The sequence below is a fragment of the Bos mutus genome, chromosome 18 (assembly GCF_027580195.1).
Source record: "Bos mutus isolate GX-2022 chromosome 18, NWIPB_WYAK_1.1, whole genome shotgun sequence".
Lineage (NCBI taxonomy): Eukaryota > Metazoa > Chordata > Mammalia > Artiodactyla > Bovidae > Bos > Bos mutus.
The window spans coordinates 36,653,415-36,669,660 of NC_091634.1; the positions used below are offsets into that span (position 1 = coordinate 36,653,415).

Below are 16,246 nucleotides of genomic sequence, written 5' to 3' on the forward strand. Positions count from 1 at the left end.
CTCCTGGCCTGAGTGGCTTTACTCTCCCGTGGGGAGACCGTCCCCACCCACGGAGTAGGCCCCCGGGGCCCCTGGTGCTCCATTCCCTGGCTGCCTGGCTCTTCAGGGCCAGCTGACTCAGGGCTTTGGCAGCCCCAAGTTGAACCCTCCCTCCAGCTGGGGGCCAAGGGGGACCAAGCCTTTCCCTGGAGCCCTTCCCACCCCAGGTTCTGGTCAGCTTCGGGCCTTTGCAGAGGGGTCTGCAGCTTTCTAGTCTGGTCCCGGGAACCGTTTCTGCACATTCTCACCTGTGGTGCTTACAGGTGGACCTGCTGAGCAGGTGTTGCTGCCCCACTTGATGAGGGGTGGGAAGAGGGGCGCTAAGTTTCCAGAAGGAGGAGGAACCCAGCCTAATGATGCACAGCTGGGCAGGGGCAGACTTGCAGAGGTGAGGTGTGGGGGGCGGGGGAGCTGCTCCCTGGTTCTCACAGGGACCGAGCTCTGCTGGAGGACCTGGCCTTGGGCCCCCCATCCAATCTGAAAGGGAGGCATGGGGCCATCCAAACGTTCCCTCGGGGCTAAGCCCTTCTCTCCTTGGGGTCCCATCTGGCCAAGTCCTGGTGTGTGTGGGTGGCTGTCACAGGGAGATAGTGAACACATGGATTAAAGGCATGGTTTTGTGGGGGTGAGATAGCCTTGAATCTGAATCCCAGTTCCACTTCTTTTTCGCTACATAACTTGAGAAGTATCCCTCAGTTTCTGGATGGAGAACCATTGTGCCTCCCCCTCAGGGTAGGAGAAAGGAGAAGTGAAATGAGCTATACATTCATTCAAAGATATAGTCATTGAGAACCTACTGTGTGTCAGGCATTGGGACAAGAGATAAATGAAAAATGAATGCAGGCTTCCTCATCGAACTCACGTTGCGACTGGGGAGACTGACCCCCAAAATGCAGACATAACAGGGACTTCCCTGATAGTCTAGTGGTTGAGGATCGGCCTGCCGATGCAGGTACAGAGGTTCGATCCCTGGTCCGGGAAGATCCCACATGCCATGGAACAACGAAGCCCGTGTGCCACAACTACTGAAGCCCATGGGCCAAGAGCTTGTGCTCTGCAACAAGAGAAGCCACTGCAATGAGAAGCCTGTGCACTGCCACTAGAGAGTAGCCCCTGCTTTCTGCAACTGGAGAAAGCCCACATGCAGCCAAGAAGACCCAGTGCAGCCAAATATAAATAAATAATTTTTAAAAGGCTTTGTATAAAAATACAGACATAACAAGTGATACAGTAGACTGGAAGGTGAGGAGGTGGGATAAGAGGAAATAGAGCCAGCCCTGAGGGGTGGGGGGTGCTGGGGAAGGGGACAGTGTAGACTCAGGGAACAGCATCCTAGGTGGGAGGGACAGCATTGCAAAGTACCTGCATGGGCTGTGCCAAGTGACTCAAGAAGCAGGGAAAGCAGAGTGGGTGAGGCTTGGAGGAGGTGAGAATGTGGTCAGCGAGACTGAGGGGGCGGGGGGTCTGCCCCTCCTCTGCGGCCAGTTCCACAGGAATTCGCTCCTCCGCAGCTGTGAAAGGCCAGGGCTGTGTGGACACAGGACGGAGCCCCTCTAACCCCGCTTCCGTGCTGCCGTGTGAGTGCCTTTTTTCTCCTTTTCTGCCCGCCCAGGGCTTCTTCCTCAGGTCCTTGGGCCCAGAGGCCTCCCCCAGTGTGGCCTGTGACCGTCTTCACTGCGGGGCAGAGACCCCCACACCCCCCCAGCCGCCTGTTCTGCCTCCTGTCTGGGGAGGATGCTGCGTCTGCTCTGGCCCGTTTCAGGGAGCATCACAGAGGCTCCTTTCACCAGAGGGCAATGTCAGGGGACTGGGAGGGGATGTAGTGCCCTTCTGCCTGTGGGCATAAAGACCCTTTTTCTCTTCTGCCGCGTCAGCCCTCTCTGGACTGGCGGGCAGAGGGGCCGCATTCTGGGAGATTCGTGTCCTTCCTTTTAATGTACAGGCGAGACTGGGGCCAGGCCAGACAATGGTGATGATTTACAGTCTGCTGGGCCACAGGGCTGCCTGCTGGGCTGGCATCAACCAGAGAGTTCTGCACCACTGGGTCAGGGGGCTGCCTGCCCAGGACCCCGCAGTGGGCGCCCCGACTTACCAGCTGCAAAAGGCAGGGGTTGTGCTGGTAATTTCAGAATCCCCCCACCCCAGCTCTGCTATTTTGGGGTGCCACCTCTGCTGGCCTCTTCTTGGGTCTGTTCATTCCAGGCTCATCTTTACCTGGATTTCTCAGCCCTAATCTGTGTCAGGTCCCTCGCACTGCAGCTCTGACATTCTCTCCTGGACAGAGACCTGCCTTTGGAGGGAGACAGGTGGAAGTGGGGAGCACACGGCGGCCCCGGGCGGGGGATGGTGAGACCCTGGGGGAGCACCGAGGGAGGAGGGGTAGGCTGAGGAGCTGGTGGAACAATTTGGGGAGATACCTGCAGGAAGCTGGCTCTCAGGCAGGAGAGTGCTGGAGAGTTAGGGGGAGAGACGGGGACACCGGGAGGGGTGAGCAAAGCAGAGAGAGAGAGGAAAAGAGAGACGGACCGAGGCAGTGAAGGAGAAAGCCAAGGAAAGTGAAAGTGAGAGAGCACCTAGGATAGAGAGGAGCACACCCGAAGGCGAGAACAAGAGAGATTCAGAGGAAGAGAGAGGGTGGTGGGGAGAAAGCAGGAAAGGGGCAGAGTGGGGGAAGAGAAGGATGAGGGCACCGAGGCCAGAGCCAGAGCCAGAGCAGAAAGCAGAGCAGGTGAAAAGCCAGAGGCCTTCTCCCCAGACCTCCCCAGCCTTGACCTCCCACTGCCCGCCCCACACCCCACAACCCCACCCCAATCCTCGCTGGCCCGGGAGGGAGGTGCGGGCATGGCGGGGGCTGGGCTATCCTCCACTGGGGACAATTGAGTTGCACAGAAGCAGGAACTTTTTGATAAAACAACAGAACAGGCCCTCAGAACGAAGTGCCCCCTCGTTGGAGCCCTGGTCTTCCCGAGGCAGGGGGCTGGCCACCAAGACCTCTCCAAGGGTGTGGGCTGCACCATCCTATTCTGGGATGACAGGATCCAATATTTTGGAGGAAGGTGGTTTTCTGACCATCTGCCTTGGTTTCCCCCTGTGAGGCAGGGTGGTGGTCAGGGGCCTGAGTTCCCCGATGGGGTTGGGGCCAGAACTCTGGGACCAAGGTGGGCTGGCAGGAGTCACAGCATCTGTCCAGGTGGGACCAGCTCCTGTTCACCCCCAGCCTTTGTTCCAGGAAAAGGCAGCTGGGGGAGGGGGTGGAGGGCAGGAGAGTTTCCAGGGAAAAACCCATCCTTCCATGGAACAGGCAGCCTCCCGCCACTTCACCCCTCCACCCCACCCTACCCCATCCTGGAACCAGCTCCATTCCTTCCCCCCTCCCCTTTTGGCAGGAGGAGCCCAGCAGCTGGAAAAATCGTGCTGTGCTCCCGACTCCCACCTCAGCAGAGCTGAACCCATGGTGGCCCTGCAGAGGGGGCAGGGTGTGTGCGTGTGAGTGTGTGTGTGAGTGTGTGTGTGCACACACATGCATACAGGTGCTGCCTGGCCATCATCGCCTGCAGCCATGGGTGTGGGAGAGGCAGGGTGCATCAGAGGGAAAGGAGCAGCCTGAGCCGAGCACCTGGAGCCTCAGTTTTGTCGTCTGAGATATGGGCGTGCCCTTGTCTCGCTTCCTTAATAGGGCTGATGTAAGGGTCACAGACGCCAAGATGAGCGGAGCAGGAACATGTCCCTGAGGCCCCTGGATACCCACTGCACTCATACCATTTCTGGTGACAGGTGCTGCTATTACTGTCCCCCTTTCCCAGCTCAGAGATGGGCCAGTGGCTGTCCTGAGACTGGAGCCCAGTCTGACTGATGCAGGTACTGCCCCTGGGCGCCTCCTCCTCCCTCCAGGGCTCTGAGGCTCCTTGTCCTGCCCCTGTGAAGAGCAGCCTCTCTCGAGGGACCAGGGCCCTTTCTTGCCTAGAGGATCCCCAGAGGCCATGGGCTCCAACTCCTTGTCACTCATCTGAGGAGCCTGAGGCCCAGGGGCCTGGAGCTTCAGGTTGCAAAGCACGTGAGGCAGGGCTGGGGTTCTGGCTTCCTGCCTGGTGGTCCCGGATGTGGGCTGTTTTTCTCTCTTCCTTCCTTTAAGCATAGACTGGTTCCTGGTAGGGTTATCAACACAGGCACACTCCCCTTCCTCCTGCTCTTCTGCCTGCCCCCAACCCTGCCACTTTTTCCACACCTCCCCGAACAGAGGGTGAGCAGGGTAAGGATGCTGAGTGAGGCTTCTCGACACCCCTTTGGCCCCACCCCTTTCCAGGACATGAATGCCTCCCCCCACAGGCTGCTTGGAGGGACCCAGCCCTTCTCCAGCAGCTTTGTACCCCAACCCCCCTCATCAGGGTCTAAACCCCATGGCCTTTGGCTGGATGGCCAAGGCCGCTGAGAACAGTTCCTTGGTTGGTCAGCCTGGAGACTACCTCCTACCCCCCATCCCCATCCCACCCCCGCCCCCTACCCACCAGCAGGGGACAGGAAGTAGCCCAAACCATGCCCCTTCCCCAGTATCACCTATTTCCTGAGTCTGGGTCTGGGGAGGCTTCCAGGAGGAGGAGGTTATTTAGGGAGTTGCTTGCCACTTCCCTAGTGGCTCAGAGTCCACTTGTAAAGCAGGAGACCTGGGTTCGGTCCCTGGGTCAGAAAGATTCTTTAGAGATGGGAATGGCAACCCACTCTAGTATTCTTGTCTGGAGAATCCCATGGACAGAGGAGCCTGGCAGGCTACAGTCCCTAATGTCATAAAGAGTCAGACACGACTGAGCAACTAACACTCCATTCCACTTGCCCGTCTAGGGGTGACTTGTGTGGGGATGATGCTCAAGGCAGAGAGAGGAGTGGGAGGTGGACAGGGCTGGGGAGAGGTCCTGAGCATCCTTGGCACAGAGGCTTGCAGCTCTCCTTGAGCCTGTTGGATGCACAGCGAGCCCAACCAAGGGGAGGGAAGTGGGACACAACCAGAGGAGATGAGGCCAGGTGGCATAGACCCCGGGCCTCCTGGGAAGGCACTGGGGCAAGGTGATCCCACACACCTGGGTTTGGGCCACTGAGTCAGCCAGCAGCAGCCCTGAAGCTGCTGCCCTCCTTGGGCTCAGCTGTCACGTGTCACGTCTGTCTGCTGGTGCACGGTTCTGAGCTCTGGGGTGCCTCAGATGCCACAGCAGCCCTGGGTAGCTCCCACTTGGTGGGAACGCTGGACTCTCCCTGAGGCAGGCACTGCTCACAGGCGCCCTGATCCCCGGTCTGGTGCACCTGGTGCTGTGCAGTGGGCTGCTCTCAGTTCACCCCCTCCCAAGGCTGCTCTTGGCTGATGGGAGCTGCATAACCCACAGATGCCCGGGAGTAATGAACTGAGGCTGACCGATGTGGGCAGATAGCAGTGCAGTCCCCCAGCCTCCAGAGTCCACGGTGTCTTCAGAACCATTCACCCTCCAGAGTCCCCGGGATCAGGCTTAGGCAAGAGCTCTCCTGAAGCCTCATCCGGGTGGGCTGCCTCCTTTGCCCTGTTCCCTGCTTCCCTCACTTTCACACGAACTGAGATTCTCAGTAAACCACTTGCATAAATATTGCATCTCGGGTTCTGCTTCGGGAGCTTGAGCTCAGAATTGACCTGGTAGCCTCACTTATAGAATGATATCAGGGCTGGGGAAGAGGAATGGGGAGGCAGTCTTAGGGGCACAGGAACACCTGCTGGATGAGGTGACGTTTGAATCGGGGCCTTGAAGGTTGAGTAAGAATTGTTGAGCTGAACAGTGCCTGTTTCATGTAATGTATCTTATTATTGTTCAGTCGCTAAGTCATGTGCAACTCTTTGCGACGTCATGGACTGCAGCACGCCAGGCTTCCCTGTTCTTCACAGTTTACACAAACTTGTGTCCATTGAGTCAATCTTGCCTGATTTAATTGCTGAGGACCTGAGACATCAGAGGTGCAACACAAGCAAGGGCCCTGGGGCAGGAAAAAGCACTCAGTCACTTATATCTGACTCTATGGACTGCAGCCTGCCAGGCTCCTCTGTCCATGGGATTCTCCAGGCAAGAATACTGGAGAGGGTTACCATTCCCTTCTATAGGAGATCTTCTCAACTCAGCTCAAACCCGGGTCTCCTGCCTTGCAGGTGAATATTTTACCTTCTGAGCTACCAGGGAAACCCAGGAAAAGGCAGGGCATGTTCAGAGCAGGGAGTGGACCTGTGGTGGAGGGAAGGGAAGTAGGAGATGAGAAGTTAGGACAGCCGTCACCCAGCCCCGCACAGAGTTCATGGCCGATGGAGCACCTGCTGAGCCCAGATGGAGCCTCAGAGTCCTCACGCTATGTCTGGCAGGCTCTGTCAACCTACTGGATTAGCACGTGAGGTGACCCGTTCAGTGTCCCTGCCCCAGAGAAAAGGCAGGCTGGGCCCACGATGGGATCTGTGGAGAAGGCCCAAGTACAGTAGGGGCCTCCCCTGGGAAGCGGCCATTGTGGCCCATAAATAGGTTAGGCGGTCAGGAAACAGGAAATCCTGACAATACAATGAGGCCTGGGGCGCAGGGGTTTCCTCCAGGCCGAGGGCTGGACCGAGGAGGCTTCTTAGGCCAAAGGCTCTGCTGAAGCAAAGTCTCCCTGGCCACTGGCCTCAGATGCCCGGCTCTTCCCACAGTCCTCGGAGGCCGCGGGGTCCACCCTCACCCCACCCGGCCCAGACAAGGGCAGCTCAGGACAGGCCAGCACACGCCAGGACAGGCAGCGGAACCCCCGAGGGAAGAGCCGTGATGGGCTCGGCTCCCAGCTGAGCTTGGACCCAGGCAGTGATGGGAGCAGCTGGGGCAGCCAGACCAGGGGCCAGCGGCCAGGCCAAGGAGGCTCCCCCCGGATCAGGGGGTGCTTCAGCTGGGCTCTCTGACCCAAGAGGTGCACACATCTCTAAATGGGTGTCACTGGGCCTGTCCCTGCTCTGGGCTCCCCAAGGGCGTGGTGAGCACCAGGCTGACCCTACCCAAACCCCAACAATGGAGAAACAACAAGATCTCTCATTAGAGAACCAGGCAGCCTGTAAAACCATTCCCCAGAAGAGTTTTATTAAGAAAAGCAAACAATAAAACACGATATCCTATAGGATCCCAATTTTGTTCAAATACACACAAACATAAAAATGTGTGTGTGTCTCCACACATGTGCACAGACGGGACAGAAAAGAGTACCAATAAAAGGTCAAAGCGGAGAGTATCGGGGGATTTTTATTTCTTCTTTGTTCTTTTCTGAAATTCTAATTTTTCCACAGTGAACTTTGTAACCATTAAACACATACACACAACCCCCGCCCCAAATCCTGCAATACCTGTTTTCTTTTAAGCACAGTGTTTACAAAGAGTTTTTAAAGAAGGGGGGAAATGTTGATGCCAAGCTGAGGGGAAAACAGGATACAACGTTGATATACATCGTATGTAAAGAACAAGAATATCAGGGCAGGAAGGGGATAGGAAGGAAACACCCAGGGTGTCAGGGCTGGCGGCTTTGCGGGGATACCACCACGGTTCCGTCCACCTAGTGTGAGAATCCCCACACTTTTGTGTGCCTATTGTACCCTCAGTCTTTAACATCTTTGTCAATCCAGAGAGTAGAAGATAGAGTCCTGCTCTAATTTGATCCAGGGGGTGGCAGATAGACTCTCATAATTTACACATCCTTGATTACTGAGCCTCTTTCCACCCAAAACATTTTATTATGAAAATTCTCAACATACAAAGAAGTAGAAAGAATTGTACAATGACCATCCATTGACCCACTATGTAGGCTTTGCAATTTACATTTTACTAGACTTGTTTTGGGCTTCCCTGGTGACTCAGATGGTAAAGAACCCACCTGCCAATGCAGGAGACCCAGGTTTGATCCCTGGGTCAGGAAGATTCCCTGGAGAAGGGAGTGGCAATCCATGTCAGTATTCTTGCCTGGAAAATCCCACGGACAAAGGAGCCTGGTGAGCTACAGTTCATGGAGTCGCAAAAGAGTCAGACATGACTGAGTGACTCAATAACAACTCAGGAATAGCTGGATGGACTTGATGCATAGGGCAGGTATATGGGAAGAGACTCAGAACGTCTGTGTCCTCTCTGAGCACCACTCTGCCCACATTTGTATGTGTTCACCAGCCTGGAAGCACTGCAAACCCCACCCTTTGGGGGTTTTATGGAGGCTTCATTACGTTGGCTTGATAGAGCAAATCATTGGCCATTGGTGACTGACCTTAATCACTGACTCCTCTTCCTTCACCAGAAACTGGGGTAGGACTGAAAGCTCCAATCCTCCAATCCTGTGGCTGGTTCCCTTGACAACCTGCCCCAATCTTAGCTTACCTGGGGGCTTTCCAAAAGTCACTTCAATAGCGTAACAAGATACCTTTATCACTCTCATCACTTAGGAAATTCCAAGAGATTTAGAAGCCTTGTGCCAGGAACCCAGAGGAAGACCAAACGTATACTTTTTATTATCAATCACAATATCATAGTACTGCTTTGAATTTTCTTAAACATGCCTTTTCATGAATATATGTGAGCATTTTTGCTGCATATGGAGCAAGGCTGCTGGCTCAGAGAGTGTACCTATGTCCAGCTTTCCCATATGATGCTAAACAGTTTTCCAAAGTTGTATAATTTGTATTCCTGTCAACAGGGAATGAGAGTTCTGGTTGCTCCGCATCCTTGTCAACACTTGGCATTATCTTCTGTTTTCCTTCTAGCCGTTCTGGTGAGTAGATGGCAGGATTGCATTGTTGATTTCATTTGCATTGCCCCGATGGCTAATGAAGTTACGCATGTGTTCGTATGTTTATTGGTTATCAGGATATCTTTTTTTAAATAAAGTGCTGACCTAGTCTTCTGCCCATTTTTCTTCTGGATCATCTTTTTCCCCTTCTTGCTTTACAGATGTTCTTTATACATTTTGGATACAGATCTTTTGTTAGATATACAGATTGCAGGTATCTTCTCCTGCTCTGCGACTTCCTCTTCATTTTCTTAATGGTGTCTGGTGAGGGACATTCTTAATTTTGAAGCATTGCTTTCTAAAGTAATCTTGAAGAAGATTTGTTTACAGTGTTATTTTAACACTTGCAACTGTGAAGTCATATCCCCAGGAAAAATTACAGCATGTGTGTTAAATGCCTCTGCCTCCTCTCTCCCCCACAGCCAATTCTGTTGAGTGTCCGCCATAAATATCTCAAATTAGAATTCACTGAGGTCATTTCAGGCTGTTGTGTCTTCCACAAGTAGTACTTCCTTGTTTGAAATAAAGGAATCAGAAATCCTCAGGTAATGGGAGCCTTTATCAGAACTTGTATATACAGTAAAGGGACTTCCTCTTTTCTGAGAGAGATTTTTTGGAGGGGAAAAAAGTTGCCTAATATTCAGGCATAGCCAGTCTGTACAGACATATTCTCTGTTCCAGGGCTGTAATAGACAAATATTGGAGGGGGCTTCCCTGGTGGCTCAGTGATAGAGAATCCACCTGCCAATTCAGGAGACACGGGTTTGATCTCTGCTCCGGGAAGATCCCACACGCTACAGAGCAACTAAGCCCGTGCACCACAGACATCGACTCTGCTCTAGAGCCCGTGCTCCGCAACGAGAGAAGCCACCCCAACGAGAAGCCTACGCACTGCAGCTAAAGAGAGAAGCCCCTGCTTGAGGCAACTAGAGAAAAGCCTGCGCAGGAACAAAGACCCAGGACAGCCAATACATAAATAAATAAAATTATGTTTTAAGAAAAAGAAAAATACTGGAGGGATTCCCTGGCAGTCCAGTGGTCAGGGCGCCTCGTTTCCACTGCTGGGGGCCCAGGTTCAATCCTTGGTCAGTGAACTAAGATCCTGCAAGCTACATGAAGAAATCAGAAAAAAAAAAAAAAAGAGAGAGAGAGAGAGAGAAATATTGGAAATACCCACACATCCTAACTATGGTATATTCATTCAGTGGCATACTAAAGAGCTATTCAATACAGACAAGATGAATGTATGCATAAGAATGTAGACTTAAGAGGGGAAAAAAGCCAAGAGTGGAACAGTCTGTGTGGTAAACTGTGCACTCATCTTGAAAATGCAGTCTGCTTGGAAGGACTCACACCAGCGATAGGAAGAGGGTGGTGGTGCAGGAGTAGAAGAGAGCCTTATATTCTTTTGCAAATCGCTGGGGGCATTCAACATACTCTTAACCTGTGTGCACCTATTATTTATCCCACCAAACTAATTGAAAATTTAAAAATACAAAATATAGGCATTTGAAAGGGAATGCAATTTTTCATCCTAAGAAATGTATGCAATCACTTTGAGTCCTGAACAGTTCCCTTCAGAGCTGTGAAAACTTCTCCATGCAACCCCTACTGCTGGGGTAAGGACCAAGGTGAGGGCTAAACACTGGGGTGTCTCCTTTTGGGGCTCTACTCACAGCAATATGGGGTCCACCTGTGGCCAACTCAGGGCTGACTTCCCATGAGGCAGAGCAGGTGAAGTGCCTGGGGTCCACAAGAGGTCCAGGGGCTCATGGAAATGTTGGAATTGGTTTAAAACAATAGAAAAAGAATACAATCATGCCTAGATTATATTTGTCTTTTTACTAACAGGGTCATAAAACATAATTAAGTATATCTATTTGATCCCCTGGAGTAGGAAATGGCAACCCGCTTCAGGATTCTTACTTGGAAAATTCCATGGACAGAGACTTGTGGGGTCTGCAGTCCATGGGGCTGCAAAGGCATGACTGAGTGACTAAGCACACACATTGCTATATCTATATCTAAATCCATAATTTTATGTGTAGGTAACCGAGCAAGAACTCCTGTGCCCACAGTGCAGTGCAGACAGCCCAACTCTGACAGCCGAGTGTATCGAGTGTGCTGCAAAATAAGGCTTTATTTGCAGGGCACCAAGCTAGGAAGTGGCAGCCAAGCCTCAGATCCACTCCATCTTGGTCTTTGAGTTAAGGGTGTTTTAAAGGTTAACAACAAAGGAACTGTGATTAATCCTTGTCTTGTGACATTCTGTGACATTTCTTAATCACACTTTTGGGAATCAGGATGTCTTGAGCTTATGATTCTCTGGCCAGGTGGTCCATGGCTCAGGTGGGGCTAGGGGGCTTGTCTGTGAGCTCATCTTGCCCTGCAGAAACAACCCAGATTTGTATACTAATGATGAATCTATAATAGCAATCTTAGAACATTAATGATGTTACAGACAACAGCAATCTGAGTCATCTGGCTCAGGTTGATTAGGGCTCAGTTAGCACAGGACGGAGATCAGAGGGTACAAGAAAGAGGTTGAAGTCAGAAGAGACAGGGCAGGTGGGTCAGGTTTTGGATAGAGATATTAATCATAAACTCAGTGAGGACATTTGGTTTTAGGGGGACTCAGATTCATGTGTACATAAATATATATAGTTTTTTACAAGGAAGGATTCACCGAGGTGCAAAAGTACCTAGAAAGTCATAATGTGACCCTGGGCACACTCTTTCTACAAAGGGCTCCGTAGTAAATATATTAAGCCTGGGGGCCAGGTGGTCTCTGTTTTGACTGAACTTTGCCAGCAGCAGAAAGCGATCATCACATAAACAGATGGAGGGGAGTGGCTGTGTTCCAACAAAGCTTTATTTACAAAAACAGGAGGTGGGTGGGCTTTGGCCAGGGCCAACCTAGTTGGTGCCTGGGAAGTTCCAGTATTTGTTGAATGAATGGATGAACTGGAGAGGGTGGGATTGCCATCAGGCCTGACCCTTGTTGGGCTTCCCTGGTGTTTCAGATGGTAAAGAATCTCCCCACAATGCTGGAAACCCGGGTTCAATCCCTGGATCACGAATATCCCCTGGAGAAAGGAAAGGTGCCCACCCCAGTATTCTTGCCTGGAGAATTCCGTGGACAGAGGAACGTGGTGGGCTGTAGTCCATGGAGTCTCACATGACTGAGGGACTGACACTTTTCTGATCCTTGTCCATGGTTGAGTTTGGGTTTGGTTGGGAAGTGGGGAGTGGATACTGGGCTGGGGATCAGTTTTCATGTTCTCAGCCCCACACTTGCTGTGTGACCTCAGGCAAGCTACCCTCCCTTGCTGGGCCTCAGCTCTCTGTCTGTAAGATAGAGGCTGTACTCACGATTTGCTGGACTGTGATGAGAGAATGAAATGTAACTGAGGATATGGAAGTGCCTGGAATAGGTAAAGGAGATTCCCATTGGGCAGCTCGAGGGCAGGGACTGCCAGCTTCCTGGAGCCCTTGCCGGCCCCGGGGAATGTCACTTTGGCAGAGGAAAGAAGGGGGCGGGGGCAGCCAACAGCGTGACCCGAAACACAAACAGTCCCCAAAGAGGGGCCGAAACTCTCACCCTGGTGAAAACATGCTTGTCAGGTTTCTGTCCTGCCCCTGAGCAGGACAGGGGAAGGCGCCCCAGGCTGGTCTCAGTTGGCAGTGGCCGCTAGTGGCTGGCGGCGCCTGGGCCCCTCACGTGCACCTGGGCATGCATCCAGCCAGAAGTGGCCCTGCGTGCCCCAGGGTGTGATTGTCCATCAGCCAGAACCTGAGGTTGCACCTCAGGGGCAGTGCAGGGACCCATGGAGGGAGCCCCACGCCCCCGACTTCCCACTGGGGTGCCCAGTGGCCCGGTCAGGCGAGCTGTCGTGTGACCTGGAAGGGCAACATGGAAGCAAGTATTCAAATAGACAACACACATGTCCAGGGACCTGGCAATTTTGCCTTCTCTCCAGCTGTATCAGTTCCAGCCCAGGCACGATACAGAATTCTCTTCACACAGACCCAGCAAAATGTTCTAGTGGCTTAACTGAGGTGTGATCAGGATCACTGGACACTAAAGGGCAAGTTGAGGCACAAGACCGGCCCCGTGGGCTGCCACGGCCACCCTAGACCCAGATCTACACTCTGCTTGATTTGTTTACGAAAAAACAAACAAACCAACCCAAGATCATGTGTTTACAAAGCCTTCTGTTAACTTGCAAATCCTCAAGGAAGTGAGGGAGGGTGACTGGGCTGCACATCCTGACCAGGCCAGCAGGGGAAGGAGCTGGAAGGCTGTGGAGGCGTGTGTCTGGGCTTCCAGAACTCTCACTTTGCAACTAAGTGGTATGTGACCTGGGACAAGTCTGTTGTCACTGAGCTCCAGACTTTGGCACTGAAGGACTGAATTAAATGACAGTTGTGTTTGGTTGTATTTTTCTTTTGAGTTACAAATCACGGGAATTCTGATTCAAACTGGAATGACCAAAGAGAGTACTTATTGTCTCTTATAAGAGTGAGGGGGATCAGTTCTGGCTGTATCCAGGGGCTCAAACAATGCCACCTTTCTGTCTTCTGTCTCTGTTCTCTTGCGTGCTACTCATTTTCATGCAGGCAGTTCCATGTGTGGACAAAGGCCAGAGATGACCTGGACATTGCTCATCCCTGGTAGAGATGGAGGTGGGGATAGGGGGCTGCCTCCACCTGGGTCTCACCTGCCCCTGGAACTGGGGAGAGGGGCAGCCTTTCTGCATTTCATGAACTCAGAGTAGGAAAGAGGTAGCTCCCTAGAGGAGCCAAGAGATGGGAAGATGGGTGCTGGGCAGGCAAAAGCACCGCTGCCACCAAAGTAAACACAGCTTCATATTTGCACATATTTAAGTCCATCATTCCACCGATTCTTAGCACCGGCTCTGGGAAAAAAAGCCCCATCTCATGGCAAAGGCTGAGAGCTCAAAGAGTTGTCCAGACAAATCTGGTCTCCAACCCAGGATTTCTGAGCCCTGATCTAGGACTTTTTCTGATTCACCCCACTGCCCCTTCTCTGATATCCCCTTCATGTTTCATGCTCCTGTGGTCCCCCACTAGCCAAGGAAGATTGCTGGTGCAGGGTGTGCACACAGCTAGTCTCCCAGCCAGACTCTGTGGCCCCTCCTGGCACCTGGAGACAAGGGAAGGACAGGGGTACTACCCCCCTACCCTCACCCTCACGCTCACCCCGCCCAGGAAACTGAGCTCTGTTCTCTGAGACCCATTCCTCCATCAGTGACTTCACTTGCACACACAGAGCCAGTGGCCTGCAGAATGTCTTCCTGTCTACCTGAAACCCCTAAGAGGATCTGGTGGGGAGTTGGGGGTAGGAACAGGCAAAGACACCAGGAGGGGCCAGCAGGAGCGGGGGGGATCTCTTTAGGCAATGAACCCAGTTGGAGAGGCATCTTTCTGGAACCAGAGAGACCCCGGAGAGCTCGGAGCACTGACTAGAACTAGAACCAGTACCCATTCTTGTCTGGGCCTCAGTTAACCCGTTGGTACACAAGGAGCTTGGGCTAAGAACTTTCTGGCTCTAAAACTCATTGATTGACAAAGGGTCAATTTCCTCATACTATAAAAAGTTCCCACAAATGAACAAGAAGAAATGCCCCCAAAGGAAACTGAGCAATGGGCATAAGCAGGCCAACCTCCCCTCCCCTAAAAAAAAAAAAAAACAAAAACAACTTCTAAATGGTTAACAACAAACGTGCAAAAAATGTTCAAACTCAGTGGCAAAGAACTACAAGTAAAACCAACCAAACAATACTGCTTCCGCCAGTCATGTTGATAAAGGTGATCTCATTCCAGGTATGTCAGGGGCTGGGGGATGGGCACTCAGCCACTGCCCGGGAGGAGTAGAAACAAGTGTGACCTTCTTTCTGGAGGGTACTTTCTCAGTATGTAATAAAAGCCTTAGAACATTGTGGGCTGCTGAGCCCATTTTGATTTCACAACGAGAAAATTCTCTAGAGGCAAGAATCATGGATGTTGCAAATGTAGTCTAGCAGAGCATACAGTAGGCAGAGAAATATTCTATTGCAATAAAATCAAAGCCTCCTCCCCCCCATACTCCAAAGATTTCTTGTCAAGCTTAGAATAAATGCAATTCTTGACCCTGTCACCTGGTCTTACTTTCTTTCTCTCTCTGTTTCACCTTCCTTCTCACCCTGCTGGTCTTCTTTCTCTTCCTCAATTTGCCAGGCTTGGTCCAACCTCAGGATTTTTGCACGGGCTATTACCTCTTCCTGGGATGCTTCTTTCCCTCGAATGTGAGCCCCATGAGGGCTCTGTGTTATCCCCTGCTGGATCCTTGGCCTGTCCCTTAACAGCAGTAGATGTTCATTGAATAAGTAAACAATTGAGAGTAGGTGCAGCAGGAGTTGCGGCTCTGCCATTGATTAGCTGTGTGACCTTGATCAAGTTCCATCACCTCCCGGAGCCTCGGGCTCCTCTGGTGTGAAATACAAATAGAAGAACTACCCCATGGGGTTCTTATCAGGATTAACTTCAGTAAAGTGGGTGAAGTCTGGGGCAGTCATTGCTATATTTAAAAAGGATAACCAACAAGGACCTGTCGTATAGCACATGGAACTCTACTCAATGTTAAGTGCCAGCCTGGATGGGATAGGGTTTTGGGGGAGAATGGATACATGTGTATATATGGCTGAGTCCCTTCGCTGTTCATCTGAAATGACCACAACATTGTTAATCAACTATACCCCTATACAAAATAAAAAGCTTAAAGTTTGGAGAAAAAAAAAAAAAAAGTCTGGTACAGTGTGAGCCCTCAAGAACTATTCTCTATAATTATGGATGTTTCCAAAACATTATCTGTAACTGTTATGGTTTCAGTTGAGGAAACTGCTCCAGGGAGTTCATAGAATGCACCTAACAAAAAGCATGTAGAAATCAACCTGTGGACATGAAAAGGGGCTGAAGATACACTGTTTACTCACTTATTTCATCATGATGGGCATATAGAGCATGCTCAGAAAAATTCAAGAAACAAAGTGACGGTCTTCTGTAGGTCAAGTTTCTTGTCCAAATTAGTAAATGAGAAAGGTATAAAAACACCTGTCTGGTATGAGCCTCACTTCAGTCACTCAGTCGTGTCTGACTCTTTGCGTCCCCATGGACTGCAGCACACCAGGATTCTCTGTCCTTCACCAACTCCCGGAGCTTGCTCAAACTTGTGTCCATCAAGTTGGTGATGCCACCCAACCATCTCATCCTCTCTCGTCCCCTTCTCCTCCTGCCTTCGATCTTTTCTAGTATCAGGGTCTTTTCTAATGAATCAGCTCTTCACATCAGGTGGCCAAAGTACTGTAGCTTCAGGTTCAGCATCAGTCCTTCCAATGAATATTCAGGACTGATTTCCTTTAGG

At 51.6% G+C, this 16,246-nt stretch overlaps 1 long non-coding RNA gene across 1 annotated transcript; it reads left to right on the top strand.

Moving 5' to 3' along the window:
* Positions 1-1,449: 1,449 nt before the first annotated feature.
* LOC138991683 (uncharacterized) lies at positions 1,450-10,566 on the top strand. The gene is made up of 3 exons (XR_011467553.1): positions 1,450-1,616; positions 8,731-8,805; positions 9,505-10,566. It is a non-coding gene; the product is annotated as an uncharacterized lncRNA (long non-coding RNA).
* Positions 10,567-16,246: the final 5,680 nt, after the last annotated feature.